This window comes from Cervus elaphus, chromosome 12 (genome assembly GCF_910594005.1).
Source record: "Cervus elaphus chromosome 12, mCerEla1.1, whole genome shotgun sequence".
NCBI lineage: Eukaryota > Metazoa > Chordata > Mammalia > Artiodactyla > Cervidae > Cervus > Cervus elaphus.
This window is the reverse complement of record NC_057826.1, coordinates 31,429,773-31,445,503: the sequence shown is the minus strand read 5'-3', so window position 1 is coordinate 31,445,503 and position 15,731 is coordinate 31,429,773. Positions and strand designations below refer to the sequence as shown.

At 36.8% G+C, this 15,731-nt stretch overlaps 1 long non-coding RNA gene and 1 other non-coding gene across 2 annotated transcripts; both read right to left on the bottom strand.

The window, feature by feature from the left end:
* Positions 1-1,126: 1,126 nt before the first annotated feature.
* Positions 1,127-15,715, bottom strand: LOC122704539. The gene is made up of 5 exons (XR_006343882.1): positions 15,575-15,715; positions 15,128-15,277; positions 14,021-14,078; positions 11,108-11,189; positions 1,127-1,913 (listed from the first exon to the last, which is right to left on the bottom strand). It is a non-coding gene; the product is annotated as an uncharacterized LOC122704539 (long non-coding RNA).
* Positions 13,008-13,080, bottom strand: TRNAG-UCC. Its single transcript has one exon. It is a non-coding gene; the product is annotated as a tRNA-Gly (tRNA).
* Positions 15,716-15,731: the final 16 nt, after the last annotated feature.

Genomic DNA, 15,731 nt, shown 5'->3' with positions numbered 1-15,731 from the left:
AATTGTTGGTTAACAGCCACTGTTAACCTTTAGAACTTTATTTTATTTTGAGGAGTGGATTTAAGGGTTCACAAAGTCTCTATTGTGTCACTTAAATTTCTTGATCTGTAAGTTCAAATTAAAAAAGCCATATTTTATGCTTAAGAATATATTAGAATGCATGTGTAAGTGCTCTGTAAACAAAATACTGTTATTGAGTTTATAATCAGTTTTGTGGCCTTCAAGGAACAGTAGCACTCCCAGGAGGAACAATCTGAACTCAGGCCAACTATGCTAGGTATACACACACCCTATACTGGCCTCACGCCAGTATCACTCCATTCAACTGTCATACTTTTCTGAGGTCAGAGTTTGGCAGTAGGGTGTTGCTGGACTTTGAACATTTGTATAGTTCAAACAGCAAATCATGCGAGAATAGTTAACTACTATACAAACAACTCAAAACCAGTTCTCATTATCATGGCTGCTTTTATGTAAAATTATCTGCTACATTTTACTACTTGTGTATTTAACTGAGAATGACCCCAGTGGCCTTGGAGAAACACCTAAAGAACATTAAATTGGATAATAAGCTTAATACCCTAAGCCAGTGTCTGACCATTCTATACTTCCTACTTCCAAGTCTGAATGGCACATGAATCTTCTATTTTCATTATACTGTGAGAACATCTGTTCTTAAATTCACACTGGAATAGCCAATAATCCTCTTTAAAATAACAGGGGTTCTAATGAAATTTAAATTTGAGCAGTTAAGCCACCTCAAAACAAGCCACCTCAAAACATCAGATAAATCTAAAACCAAGCAGATATTATCTAGCTTTTCAGCCATTAGGAAAGCAATTGATTTTCATATATACTATACAGAGGATTAATAGATAATCTAGGTACAACTGCATGGGCACTTTCTAACTGAGGTATGACCAGTCTTGGGGAGAAAAAAAAAAAATGGCAGGTACATTTTGCTTTGACAAGATTACGAATTTATTTTCAGGAATCTCGACACTTCTATCAAAAAAAAAAAAAATACGTTTTAAAGAATACCGTTTTGATTTACAGATTACAAATAGTGGATTGGCCAGAAAGGTCCTTCAATTTTTTAATTATTAAAAAAAAAAAAAAAGACACATTTTTCATTTTTACCAATAACTTTATTGAAGAATGTAGTCACTGTTTTATTCCACTACCTTCTGACATTTTTTTAGGCAACTTTTTAATTCCAACTTAGCAAAACTTTTTATCTTTTTGAGCAAAGAACTGTTCAGGTGCCTTTTACAGTCTTCCAGGAAATTGCAATTTTTTCCATTAAGATAATTTTTTAAAGATCAAACTAAATGTAAATCTGAAGGCTTACTGTCTGGAGAATACGGAAGATGAATCAACTTGCCAGCCAAGCTGAGACAGTTTTTGCCTGGTCATCAAACATTCAGTCTTGTGTTATCCTGATGGAAGACTATGCGTTTTCTATTGACTAATTACAGACACTTTTCATCAAGTTTTAGCTGGTTTAAGTGGGAGCATCATCCAGTGAGAAATTTCCAGTATGAAACTTTGCAAACCACTTGCAAGATTTTCAATCAGTCACAGCACTATCTCCATACACTGCACAAATCTTTGTGTTTCAGTAGCATTTTTACCTTCCTTGATATAAAAAGGCACAATATGCAGAAAATGTTTTTCTTCTTCCATCTTCAGTATTAATATAGCTACACAAAAATTCACCCATTTTTATAACATTTTTTGAAGTGCATGCTGATATGCCAGCTGTCATGATACAATGTAACAAAACTGTTTCAAATAAAGATAAGTACTAGTAGAGCCATCTTATGGAAAAAAATCAAATATATTTAGACTTAAAACATACTTATCTGATAAGACTATCCATTCACTTTCATTTCTATCATTCACAAGGGAATCTGAAAAATAAACAAAAATTAAGTTGTAAATCCTCAATATATTTAACTGACTGAAACATTAGAATACTCAAGATATGAAGAGCAAATTCAGATTAGTTAATACATTTATCAAGATGCTGTTAAGTCAGAAGAAATCCACAAATGAAAAAAATGAAGGCTTAACGTAAAAACTCAAATATTGTTCCTCACCTTTCAAAATGAAACTCATACTGAACCTTTTTTACTTTTCTACACTGTATGACACCATATTGTATTTACCATGCCTAGGTTATTTATTAACTAGTCTTTCCTAAGGATTCCCCATCAAGTGCAAAAGCAATCCTTATGAAATGACTGACAGATTTCTCCTTCTCAAAGCCCTTTACATGCTTTCCACTTAACTGTTTTCAAATTATTTTTTAAAAGGAATTCTAAAACATGAAACAACAGTACAGCTACTCTTAATTGCAACCAAGTAAAAGCTTTTGTTCCATCACTGACCATGTGTATGTATTTATTACAGTGTTTACTATAATACTATAATAAATGTATTCCTCCCCACCTAGCCTCCCATGGGAGTTGTTCAAGAAACCATCTTTGTATCTGTACTGGTGAGCACACGGTAGGCATTCAAATGCTAAGGGTATGTATTTTTAAAAATGAAATAATTCATACTAGTTAACTACAGGGTAAGATATACTTAAAAACACTAGTTCACAACTGTACTGATCAGAAGCTTCTAAATTAAGACAAGCATGGTTTACGATCTGAGCAGATCTGGAAAACCTAAACTCAGGAAATCATAAACTCTAGAGGAATCAACTAGATGCATGGTAAGGGATTTTTCTTGCCATAAAACTAGGGCTTCCTCTCTGCCACCACTATAACCATGATTTCAGAATAAGAAAACCAGTATCATAATGAAAACCAGGATAGTGGTTTAATAAGCTAATGTAGGTTTCATACTGTCTTTGCCACTTCAGCTTGGGCAAGTTATTTATTCCCTCACTTATAAAATAATTATGCCCACTTACAGTAACATCAAAAACAGGGATACTAAGGTATAAATTTAAATTTGTACAAGATTTTGTGTTGAAAATTAAAAATGCTGGTGAGAAACTGAGCTAAATAAAGTCATGGGAAGACTCAGTATTGTCAGTTCTCTAAAATGATTTTATAGATTTAATGTAAAACCCAATCAAATTTGCAAGTGGTTTATTTGGGGAGTATATGTGTGGGGTGGGGTGTGTGTAAAGAAATCAACAAGCTACTGCTAACATTTACTTGGGACAAGAAGTTAGAATAGTCAAAACATTTTCAAAAAAGAAAAAGTTACAAGGCCTATGCCATCTGATTTCAAGACTTGCTATAAATTTAATGTAATATTACTAATGGAAAAGAACAGTCTAAAAATAGACTCATTAAATACACGGTTGATTGTGACAGAGGCGAAAAGATGCATCAATGAAGAAAGACAGTGCTTTTTCACAAATGGTGCTGGAGCAACGGGACATCTGTATACAAACAGTAACACCAAAAACCAAACCATACCTTGTACCATATACAGAAATTAACTCAAAGTGATGGTAAGTCAAAATGTACCTCAAAGTCTAAAACTTCTGGATGAAAAAAAGAATCTTTGTGACCCTGGTTTAAAGAAGAGTTCTCAGATACTATCATACAACAAAAGCATGATACATAAATGAAAAAATATGACAATTTCACCCAAATTAAAAGTTTCTGCTCTCCTTTCAGAGGATGAAAAGGAAAAGATGCTAGAGAAAATAAATCACATCTGACAAAGGATACCTGACCAGAATGTATAAAAACTCTGAAAACTTGAACAACCCAATTTTAAAAAATGGGAAAAAGACTCAAATTTGTATCACAAATAAAACTAATGTTCCTTCTTTAACCATCCTAATACTGCAAGAGGTAATCACCACATTATACACACACACACACACACACACACACACACACACACACCTACCTTTCCAGTCAATAGAAAATTTTTTTTTTTTTTTTAAATAACAATTCTTAAATGCTGGTGTAGTTATGAAGACTGTTCCAGAGCAAGGGTCCTAATACATCTTGAATTTGTGTTTTAAGTGTATGATTGGAATTTGATTTTTTACTATGTGGAACCATGAAGTGGAATTTTAGGAAAAATTATTTAAATAAGGAGTTCAACTATACAATCAATATGGAATTTGTTAAAAACTTAATTTTTTGGGAAAAGTCAATAGGCTTAGGTACACATAGCCAGTATGTATATACTGACCTCCAAACCTGTATGCTTTGGGAAGGGGAAGTGGGGGAAGTGATAAATCCTGACAAACAAGGAAAGGAATCTTGGACAGTTTCCTGGATATCTGGTGGATAAACTCTCCAACCACTGAATTTAGGAGAAAAACTAAGGATGTCAAACAATTAATAGGAAAAAAAGTGAGATGTCAATAATTCAAACAAAGTAAAAAGAATAATTCATGTAAGAATATGAAGAAGAAATGACAAATGGGCGTGCATGCAGCAGATTACCGTTCCTCTGTCTGGTTAAGAGACCACCTGCATGATAATTCTCCACAGAAGTGAATTCATGAGATCTGAATTGAGTGCCATCAATCTATTTTGAACAAGTACCTGATGTAACGCTACTGAATACACTAAAATGTGAGAATCATTGATTTGGATACAGCTTATTAAAAGAATATGGCAACAAATGGTTATTAAAGGGTTTTAAGAGATTAGATTTCTGATGTATAACAAAATGGAAGATGAAGCTGTAGGGCATGATGGGTACTTGGGAAAACTTTTTTCCACTGGATTTTAAAGTAACATGTTTCAGAAATAGGAGCACATAACTAGATGAAAAAAAGAAGTATCTGGTAGAAACTTTATAATAGATGGTTTCTAATATCTCATTGATTCAACGTCCGTTCCCTCAACATCTTCAACATGAAGGGGGACACAGCCAGGTAGCTGATAAGGAAAAAAAGATGCGTAAGAGTTCAGAGATTAAAAAGCAACTTAAAAAAAAGAGCATCTTTTATATTTTACAAACAGGTCAAGAGAGAAAAATAGCTCTGATTTGAAACAGGCCAGGTCAGTATGGTCAAAGAAAATTTTACATGTGGGCTCAGTTCTGCAATTGCAAAGGACCTGAACAGAAGACTCCCTTAGCAGCAATATGAAGGGATTCAGGTTTACACTGAAAGCATTTTCTGCTGACATGTTCTATTACATGTCTATTAACACCTAATTTGAAGTTCATTTCATAGAATAAAAATGTTACTGCTAGTTAGTCACTAATTCATATCTGACTCTTGCGACCTCATGGACTGCAGCCCACCAGGCTTCTCTGTCCATGGAATTTCCCAGCCAAGACTACTGGAGTCGGTTGCCATTGCCTTTTCCAGGGGATCTTCCTGACCCAGGGATCAAACCTGTGTTGGCAAGTGGATCTTTACCACTGAGCTACCTGGATGAAGAATAAGTGACAGATAATTCTATTTACATAAATGTTATTTACTATTTTAACTAACAAGAGATTAACATCATTTTACAGCAACCTTTCCCCCGAAGATTTCCAATATTCACAAGGTAGCCCATTTCAATTAATCACCATTTGCTCTTTCACCTGTCCCTACTGTAAACAGAATAAATGTGGCTGAATGCAGTTCTTACATATTTCTAGAGGAAAGGTCTACTAGAAATGAACACAGATAAAACCTCCTTCACAGGCAATACAATGATTCACTCAACAAACTGAAACACGTTTGACATGGAAAGCCTAACAGGCAAGTCACCAATGTTGGCAAGTTTATACTTTAGCAATTACTTCTGGCAACAAAGTTTTTCTGCCTTGTTGGCAACCCTTTCATGATAAGCCAAACGAAGCTTTCTGACAAATGACTTCATGTGAAGACATGATGTGCCATCCCCTCTCCCCCAATCTAGGTATTTGGACCGCTTTCAAAATGAGTTTCAGAAGAGATGCTTTCAGGCTTGTCTACTCTAAATCCATTCTTTTCCCTAAATGGAAATCTGACAAAACAGGAAGTACTTGGCAGCATAGAGACGCAAGTCTTGCGGCTTCAGTTTTTACTGGTAACAGACTAAGTTCTTCGTGACTGTGTAATAAAATGCAGAACTACAAATTTGAGAAGAAAACAACAAAACCTTGCCTTGGTTACCAAGCTTCCCTTGGCATTTCAAAGGTCTTAAAAAGACAGTATCACATGATACATAGAGAAATAAGAAACAGGAAGATGGTTTTCCTTTTATGTTACTTCATTTAAGAATCCCCCTCCTCACCCTGTCTGACCAAAAACTAAGCCACCAAAATTATACAAACACTAAAAGGAGTTTTATGACTGGATCTAAAGACTGAGAAACACAAAGACTCATCCTAACTAGAAATAAATATACACCCTTAAATGGGCTGTTAGGATTAGCAGAACCAGTAACACACTATCAAACATACCATAAGTAAAAAAGAATCCTCCCCCGTGATTTCCAGTTGCCACCCTCTACACCCAATTTCACTGCTGCTGATAACAACTAGAAGCATTTTCAGGTAACAGTTACATTGTACCTTCACTTTTAAGCTATCACACTTAAGGGTATAGCAATATCTCAAAGTGCCTTGTAAATGTTAAAACCTACCAAATCAATGTAAACCACTGTTAGTCAAGTCCATTTTCCTACTCCTCAAAAGCAGGTTCACATCTGTAAGTTATAAAATTAATTTGTCGGTCACAACAGATTTTTTTAAAAAGTGAACTACAGGAGGAAAAAAATAGAGCGTGCACTGTACTTTCCTTTGTTATGTATATGAGAAGTACACGCAAATACACAGAACAGAAACATCGCCACAATGAAATTAATCAGTGACCTTGCTCAGCTATAATTCCAAGTTATCTGTTTTGTCAGAACACTTGTTAAATATAAGACAGTGAGATTGGATAAGGACATTAAAGCTTCTGTCAATCTGAACCCATTCAGCAGGAATAGCAGCAAATTCCGAAAGTGCTAAAATTATCAAGTCAATGTCTGATACTTCTGATTTTCAGGGGTTGTTAAGTATCAGTTAACCTTTTAGGGATATAAATATTATCTCACCCAGCTCCTATTTTCAGCCTACTCCTCCTTTCACGTCTAGAGGCATTATGGTGGTATGATAAGAAAAATGTACTTGGAGAGAGAGATTATGGGTTCAATAACTGATTGAGACAGGTCGTTTGTATATTGGTATTGGCAGCAGATGTACCCTTCAATCCTGGCCAAACTTTTCACAAATTTGGACCACTGAAGACGAGGAAGACTGGTGGGCAGGTAGATCTGTGAAAATTCGGTTGTCAGAAAAACAATCCCTCTGGTGGTTAATTAAGACATACTAGCCTTTATGACGCAATAGGAAATCATTCTAACAAAAATCCTTGACCTGTGGATAGTCCCCAGAGTCATCTAGCCCACTATACATTCTGGAATCTGACCCAATTCCTAAACCTCAAGTGATCTCATTTTAAGTAACTCATCAGGCAGGTTGTTCCTAGTGTACAAAAACTGACAAAGCACATTTTTACTGGCATGCATTCTCCATTAACTATCACCTTTTAGCTTGCTATATTTTCTATAAACTGTTACTCCACAAATGAGTGCCTTCTAAGTGCCAAGGTCTGTGACAGGTTCTAAACCTACAAAGGTGAATAAGGTACAATTCTAAGATATCATAACTTAGTGAAGGACATTTAAGTAGACAAAAAGGTAATAAAGCAATATAGAAAGTGGCATAAACTATGCAAAAGGAAATACATGAAATTCATATGGACAGATTACCTATAGCTGCAGAAATATCAAGAAAGCACCACTTAAAAAGGCAGCTTTTGAATATCTGACAATAGGGCAACATTCTAGCTGGTGAGGAAAGTATGAATAAAAACAAAGAACTCCGAAAATACAGAGCTTATGCAGGGTACCCACGATAGTTTTAGTGTGACTGTAGCAAGTAATACCTGAAGGGAGGAAGTATGAAGTAAGTTTTGAGAGAGGTTGATAACCACCTTCAGGAAGGGGAGACAAAAGAGTCTAGATGCTTTATTTCTGTATATAAATATAAAACTCTCTTGGAATGACAAACATTATGTAACAGGACACACACACTAACACCACCACCTAATATCTAGCATCATTATAAGTACTTTACATCTATTAACTCATTTAATACTAATCCTAACCAAGTCGGCTCTATTACTATCCCTATCTTATAGCTGAGGCAGAGGTTAAGAAATCTACCCTAAACCACCCGTCCCCACAAAAAGCCTGGCCACATCTACATATTCTAAAGCTCAAGTATCTTCTTTGTTATTCCTGAATAATTTTTAAAACTGTAATTCTAGTGGAGATATTGGGGAGACCTAAATCTTCCAAGTAACTCAAGTGACTTAGTCTTTGAAATATACAAGATAAATATTTTAATTTTTTTTCAAAAATGAAAACTATGATAACTAGAATTACCAATTTTCAAGGTACTCATTTTGAAATGCATAGAAATATCGAATCACTATGTTGTGTACCAGAAACTAACACACAGCAGTTTGTCAATTATACTTCAAAAACAAAGAAAAATATCAGATTTGTGGTCACCAGAGGTGGGGAGTATGAGGAGGGGGAATTAGATAAGGGTAGTCAAGAGGCACAAACTGCCAGTTATAAGTACTTGAGATATAATGTTGGAGAAGGCAATGGCACCCCACTCCAGTACTCTTGCCTGGAAAATCCCATGGATGGAGGAGCCTAGCGGGCTGCAGTCCATGGGGTCGCTAAGAGTCGGACACGACTAAGCGACTTCACTTTCACTTTCATGCACTGGAGAAGGAAATGGCAACCCACTCCAGTGTTCTTGTCTGGAGAATCCCAGGGACGGCGGAGCCTGGTGGGCTGCCGTCTGTGGGGTAGCACAGAGTCAGACACGACTGACATGACTTAGCAGCAGCAGCAGAGATATAATGTACATGTTACCTTTCTTGAACTTAGTTCAAGAATCATCCGTTTTTCCTCCGTTTATTTTACTTAATAATACACTTCAACTTTGCTTTCCAAGTTGTACTTTAAAACTTAGAACTAAGAAAAGCCCTAATAAAAGTACCAAAATATCTAATGGAATAATGGAATTAGAAGTCAGAATACAGGGAACTCTCTGGAGGTCCAGTGGTTAGGACTCCTCACTTTCACTGGGTGGGGAGGTAAGATCCCACAAGCTGCACCACACGCCAGAAAGTCAGAAGACAGAAAACAACGCAAGGTCCAGCATACGCCTCATCCCCTAGGAGTCTCACAGGCACTTTCACAAAAGCAAGAACAAACACTTACTGTTCAAGCTCTAACTAGCATGTTTAAAACCGATTTCACCTTCCTTGCCAACCAGTAGCCTCTTCTGACTTTCCAAGTTTATTAACAGCACAATCTATTTCCCACTTTTTAGAATCTTGAGGTTTGTTTCCTTCTTCTTTACTTCTGTCATCAACTGGAAACCAAACGCTATCCACTCTTTTTCTCACAATCTCGTGCTCACCTATTCTCTCTCTAGGCCCTGCTCATTCGAGTTTCACCTCATGCTGACACCCCCACACCGAGTATCTTAACGGTTTCTCTGCTTTCAATTCCTGGGTCACTTCTCTAGTCATACTGGATACTGTTTCCAAGTAATTTTCCAATAATACATTCTGTATCTACTCAAAAACCCTCAACAAAAATAATAAAATCAAAAGGGAAGTCTTTATGCAAAAGTATCTGCAGCAACTTACTACTAAATACATAATTAAATCAAAAGAATTAGGGAACAAAGTATCAAAACTCATTTATATAAGTGGACAAAAGCCTTGAATACACTTGTCCACTGCTAAGAATCAGTAAGTGAAACTATGGATAAAGGTCCCATTTCATTAGCTAACAACAAAAATATTACAAAGAAAGAGTTCAACATATTTTGTACCTGTTGAATCAGCAAAAATGATTATAATTAAAGGCTACCCAATGCTGGTAGTTAAACTCACAGGAAAGGTGACAGTGTAAATTATAACTCTTTTTGGAAAACAACATGGCAACATTTCAAAGAGTCATAAAAATGTTCATATATTTTTATGCCATGATTTAAACCTTTTAAATCAATCCTAAAAGAACAATACAAAAGACAGAAAATACTCGATGTGCATAGATGATAATTATAGCACAATTTTTCTATCAGTAAGCAACAGAAAAATAAAGTTAGACATAAAACAGTTTGATGGAAAACTTTCAGACATTAAAATTATTGTGGAGGCCGTGCAGTCATATTGAATACCTATTACAATATTAAGTAATGAAGAAAAACAAAAATTTCTCTAAGTCTAAAAAAAGTATATGCGCACAGACTGGAAGAAGCAAATTAAAAAAATCTAATGTTAGGGTGGGATGAGAAGTAATTTTTAAATTCCATCTTGATTTGTAAAATCTGAAAATAAAACAAATAAAAAAATAATCACTTTCTGCTCACGTCCCAGCTCTCAAGGCCCTCTACAAGTTTCCAAACCCATACAACACAAGCACTATATATAATTCTGATGTGCAACTAATTCTAGAAACCTTGACAAGCTGGTTTCACACAATATTCCCAAGGTAATCTTTAATCAGCCATCCTCTCCAAAATGGTTTTCTCGCTGTCCCGAACAGTTTTTCTTAAGTAACTGCATCCTTGTTCACAACCTTCATCCTCTTAGAAAGACTTCCTTTCTTCTAATTCTACATATTACATATCATTAACCTTGAAAAGTCTTCAATGATGGCTAAAATTATTTTTTTGTTCTGTATTATAAAACCGATTTGTTACAAAAAACAATTAGATTTAACTGTATACTGAACTTTGACAAATCTATTTTTCTCATATGCCATGATTTAAATCAAAATAAGAAAACATCTACTAGAGCAAAAGACCATATAGTTTTATGAAGACTGCTTTGGCTGCAAATAAGCAAATTTAGTAACTTTTCAAAAAATAAGGAAACCATTAGAAAAGCAGCTACATGCAACACAGCAATTTGCTCTATTTTTCAATATACAGACATTCAGAGATAACTGTACAGTGGGACAAATTCTATCTATTTTAAAGAGACAGACACATAACAGTAACATGACCAATCTTGATTACAAAAGAATATTTAAGTAAAATTGCATACCAGAAATTTATCAACAGATAGCAGATCCAGGTCTTTTAAAAACTGGAACACCTTTCTTCATTTTTCCAGAGTGAGGCTCCCTCTAGAAGACAAAGACTTTTTTGAGTACACTATATGGCCCACACCCACAGTATAAATTGTTTTGCTTCATTTCTAAACACTTTTCCTGATGACACCTTTGTATGTCAAGTGTTTTACCATAGTTTAAAAAAAAAAAATCACGAAAATATTCACTGTGTCATTAAAAATTCAGAAATGGGAACACCAATGGGTAAAAAAAAAAATTCATAGGGATGTTCTAATTTTGAGATTTCAGTCTAAAATATTACATGTGCGTGCTCAGTCACTTCAGTTGTGTCCAACTCTTTGCAACCCTATGGACTGTAGCCCACCAGACTCCTCTGTCCATGGGATTCTCCAGGCAATAATACTGGAGTGGGTTGCCATGCCCTCCTCCAGGGGATATTTCTGACCCAGGGATATCAAACCTGCAACTCCAGTGCTGCAGATGGATTCTTTACCACTGAGGCACTGGGGAAGCCCCTAAGATATGTCCATGAAGCTGATTTTACACCCCTGTTTGAATCCTTGACCAAATAAATAAAACATTCTGCGTTCAAAATAGTTTTTCTTCATAAAAACATTATTAAAAACTTGACAATTTTGATTCTTAGAAACATTCTACCAATTTGGGCTCACTGAAATAGATTACAAAAACCAATTCTATCAAAATTAATTTTCTTTCATTTATTCCTGAGATGATTTGTAAGTGTTCAGTTAATATTCACCTCTAGTTACCTTCCACTAAAGTATCATAAAATCTTAAAAAAAAAAGAGACAAATGTCATGATTAACTATTCTTAATGGTTCTCTAAATCTTTATTACATGAGCAATTACAATTCAACTCAGTATTAAATCAGGTATCTGAAACATTAAAAAAATTTGAAAGTTAAGCCAGCACTGGTAAAATACAAATTTTCAGAAGAGAATTACTGTTAAAGAAAAGCAAGTCTGCTATTTCACGTTTCCTATATAAAAGTACATAAAGATTCATAAGAAATAGTGATAGCATACATATACTGTATCAGGTAGGGTAATGTAACAGTGATTAAACGTGATGAGAGAGGCACACAGAAGGTCCTATGAGTGCAAAAGCACCTGGGAATGACCCCAGTTCAATTCCTGGATCTCGAAAATCTGCTGGAGAAGGGATAGGCTATTCACTCCAGTATTCCTGGGCTTCCCTGGGGGCTCAGCTGGTAAAGAATCTGCCTGCAATGAGGAAGAGACCAGGGTTCGATACCTGGGTTGGGAAGACCCCTGGAGAAGGGAATGGCTACCCACTCCAGTATTCTGGCCTGGAGAATTACATGCCGTGGACTGTATAGTCCATGGGGTTGCAAAGAGTTGGACACAACTACGACTTTCACTTCACTTTCAGGAAGGCTACATGGGAACATAGTTAATCTCAACTAACTCTACTATAAAAATAGTTTGTTTTTAGTAACTCGAAACGTCACTTTTGTGTAACAAAATGTTTCACTGTACAAACGCCTAACTGTACTAGAGCAAAAAAATAAATTAATTTTAAGAAAATACCCCTAAGGTCCAAAAAATTCTCACTTACTTTACTATATGGGTGACATAAAAGACTGATAATTTTACCTGACTACACAGAGACCCAGGAGATAAAGCTCAAAAATAAAGCTAAATTATATAGAGAAAAGGGGAGCAGGAGAGGAAAGAGAGTAATAACAGGAAAAAGTACAATAAAAAAAGTAAGAGCAAACGCTTTGATGGACAGTGGTATGATTTCTTTGCCCTTTTTTTTTTTTTTAAATATATATTTATTTATTTATTTGACTGCATGAGGTCTTAGTTACAGCACATGGGATCTTGTTCCCTGACCAGGGTTTGAACCCGGGCCCCCTGCATTGGAAGCACAGAGTCTTAGCCACTGAACCACCAGGGAAGTCCCTTCTTTGCCCTTTTATTTTCACTTCTAGAAATTTATTCTGAAGAAATAATCGGGCATGTCAAAAAATACCTAGATGCATAGAAATTTTAGTCATAGCCTTCAGTTCTCAGAGAATATCTTTTGTAAAACATGCACAAGGATATTCAGACATATTACTGCTATTATAAAAATTAAAAGATCTGGTTACATAAAATATGGCACATTTATCCTACAGAACACTATGCAACCATGAAAGCATATGTTCCCAGTATTTCTCACAAAGAAAAAAACTTGAATGACAAAATGAGCATGGCCAAAATGACCTTTATTTTGTAAAACAAAACCAGAGAAAAAGAGACATCTCTCTGAATAATATATAAGTAAGGTATAAACTGCAATAATCACCTTTTGGTGGTGGTGATACATTTCGCTTTTTTCTCTTTTGTGTTTTTGGTAATTTCCAAATGCCCACTGACAGGTATTATTTGGATCAGATAATAAGTTTTAAGTCAGGCAGTGACATTAGAGGTGATTACCCCCTGGGGAAGTTGACTAGTACTACATAATCTATAATTTCCTTTAAAAAAAAAAAAAAAGGTTAACTTCCAAATTCTTACTGAAACATCTTTTCTATATGCTACATTTTTAACTATGGAGAAAAAAATCATAAAAACTTCCATATTATTCCTTGATAAAAGTATTAAGTACTTAATTTTCTAGAAATGGGAACAGCATGAGTGGGTAAACAAATTCATGCATGTCCTAACTTTAAGACTTCCTTCTAAAGTATCACTGTCAGGAAGGGAATTACACAGATTCACTTGAACCCTTGACCAAAGACTTTTAAAACTACCACTCTTTGATTTTGTTATTTATGGCTCTCCTTATTGATCCATAAAAAACTTTCCAGGCACTCTCCCCAATTCCAAACATTTTTACAGACATTAGTACTCACCTCAGGAATACTTGCAGATGTCTGTCACTGAGCTGTTCTGTTTTCTTCAGACCAACTGCTAAAAAAGCCCAAATAAATCATTAAATCACTCGATCATTTTCTAGTCTGGAGCCCCACCAATTTAACAATAGGGTTCAAAACAAGTATTATGAAAATCATTTCAAGCAGCTATTCAGATCAGTGTAATTAGGTGACTCAATAAAAATACTAATGAGCACTGCATTTTCTTAACAAATAATTCTGAAAAAACTGTTACGAGTGAAAAATTGATTCAGCTTTAGTAAAGATGTCCTCGAGTAAATTTAGTCAACGTGGATTACTATCGATACTTTACATTTTCTTATTTCAATATTTAAAATAACTTGCCCAATAATACTCTATTCCTACCATTTCAAATGAGGGTTTTCTGAAACAGAACACAAGATCATCTTCATGAAGCAAAATCAATGGCTGCCTAACGAAGGCCTATGGGGGAGGTCCTTTTATTTAAAGTGTTTTCAATCCCTGAAAATCCACTGCTCTTTCCTTTCGAAAAGCTCGTGAGCCCCGTGCACTGTAGCACAGCCATTTGTCTAAGGTCAGAACAGCAGAGTCGTGCTAACAAGGGAATTCGAATTCCTCAGCACCCAAACTCAGCGTTTCATTCTGTCTCTTCATTGCTTAACCGCCTGAGTAGCACGCGGAAACACCTTCCCACGCAGAATGGGACTCAGAACCCTCCCCTTCCCATCTTAACTGGTGAGGAACCTTCAGTTGGTGGCCCTTGGTCGCAGAACACGACAAGCTGCCGAAACCACTTCCAAAGGGAGGACGCACTGCTCTGAGATGAGCAGAATCCCGAAATCCCTCATCCTTCCGAGAGGAGCCCAAACGGTCAGCCCGGAGAAGGAGACGTGCACGTCCCCTCCGCCTCTTTCTCTGAGGCCGCGGGAGACGAAGCCTCGCCCCCTCTCAGCCCGTCCCCCACCCCCGCCCGCGAGCAGCTCCCCACCCCGGAGCAGGGAGATCTCTGCTATGGCCGCCGCCCGGCCCCCTCACTTCCGGTGCCGGTGCCGCTAGAGCTGCGCCATCCCCCAGTCCACCGGACAACCACCGCTTTCAACTGACCTTTCTGAGAGATCCAGACTCTTCCGACCTTCATTGGGTGCTGTCCTGGAGGAATCGCCGGGTGGCTGCCGCAGTTAAATGAATTCACGGGATAAAGATTCCGCTCTCCTCTCGCCAGAAACATAAAATGCGATACAGCTGCGGCCACCTCTGCCCAGACAAAATGGCGCCGAGAAGCTGGTTCAGCGCAGGCGCCTTGGAAAGACCCTGCCCCGCCCCCGTGCAAGTCCTGGCCGCAGCTCCGGGTTCGGTTTCCATGGGACACTCCACCGCCAATCCTCGTGCCGCACTGCTCTTCCTGACCCCTCAATTGACCAATCAGTGCTCAGTCGAGCACATCCGTAGTCGTCTTTACCAATCATTTTTCAGGACTTGCTTACTCACTACCTGATTCTCCAGTAACATTAGTCTTCGGAGACAGCCAATCACAAGTGGAAGATGTCCTACCTGCTGTTTTTCGCACCAATCCGTGAAGTTTCAGAGCTACATCCAATGAGGACGGCAGGTAGCGAACTCCAATCCGAAACTCTTCGGCGTCATGAGCAGCCAATAGGAGTTCGTGTAGAAGCGAGTCTGCTCAACAGCTTGTTATTTGGTGGATTGT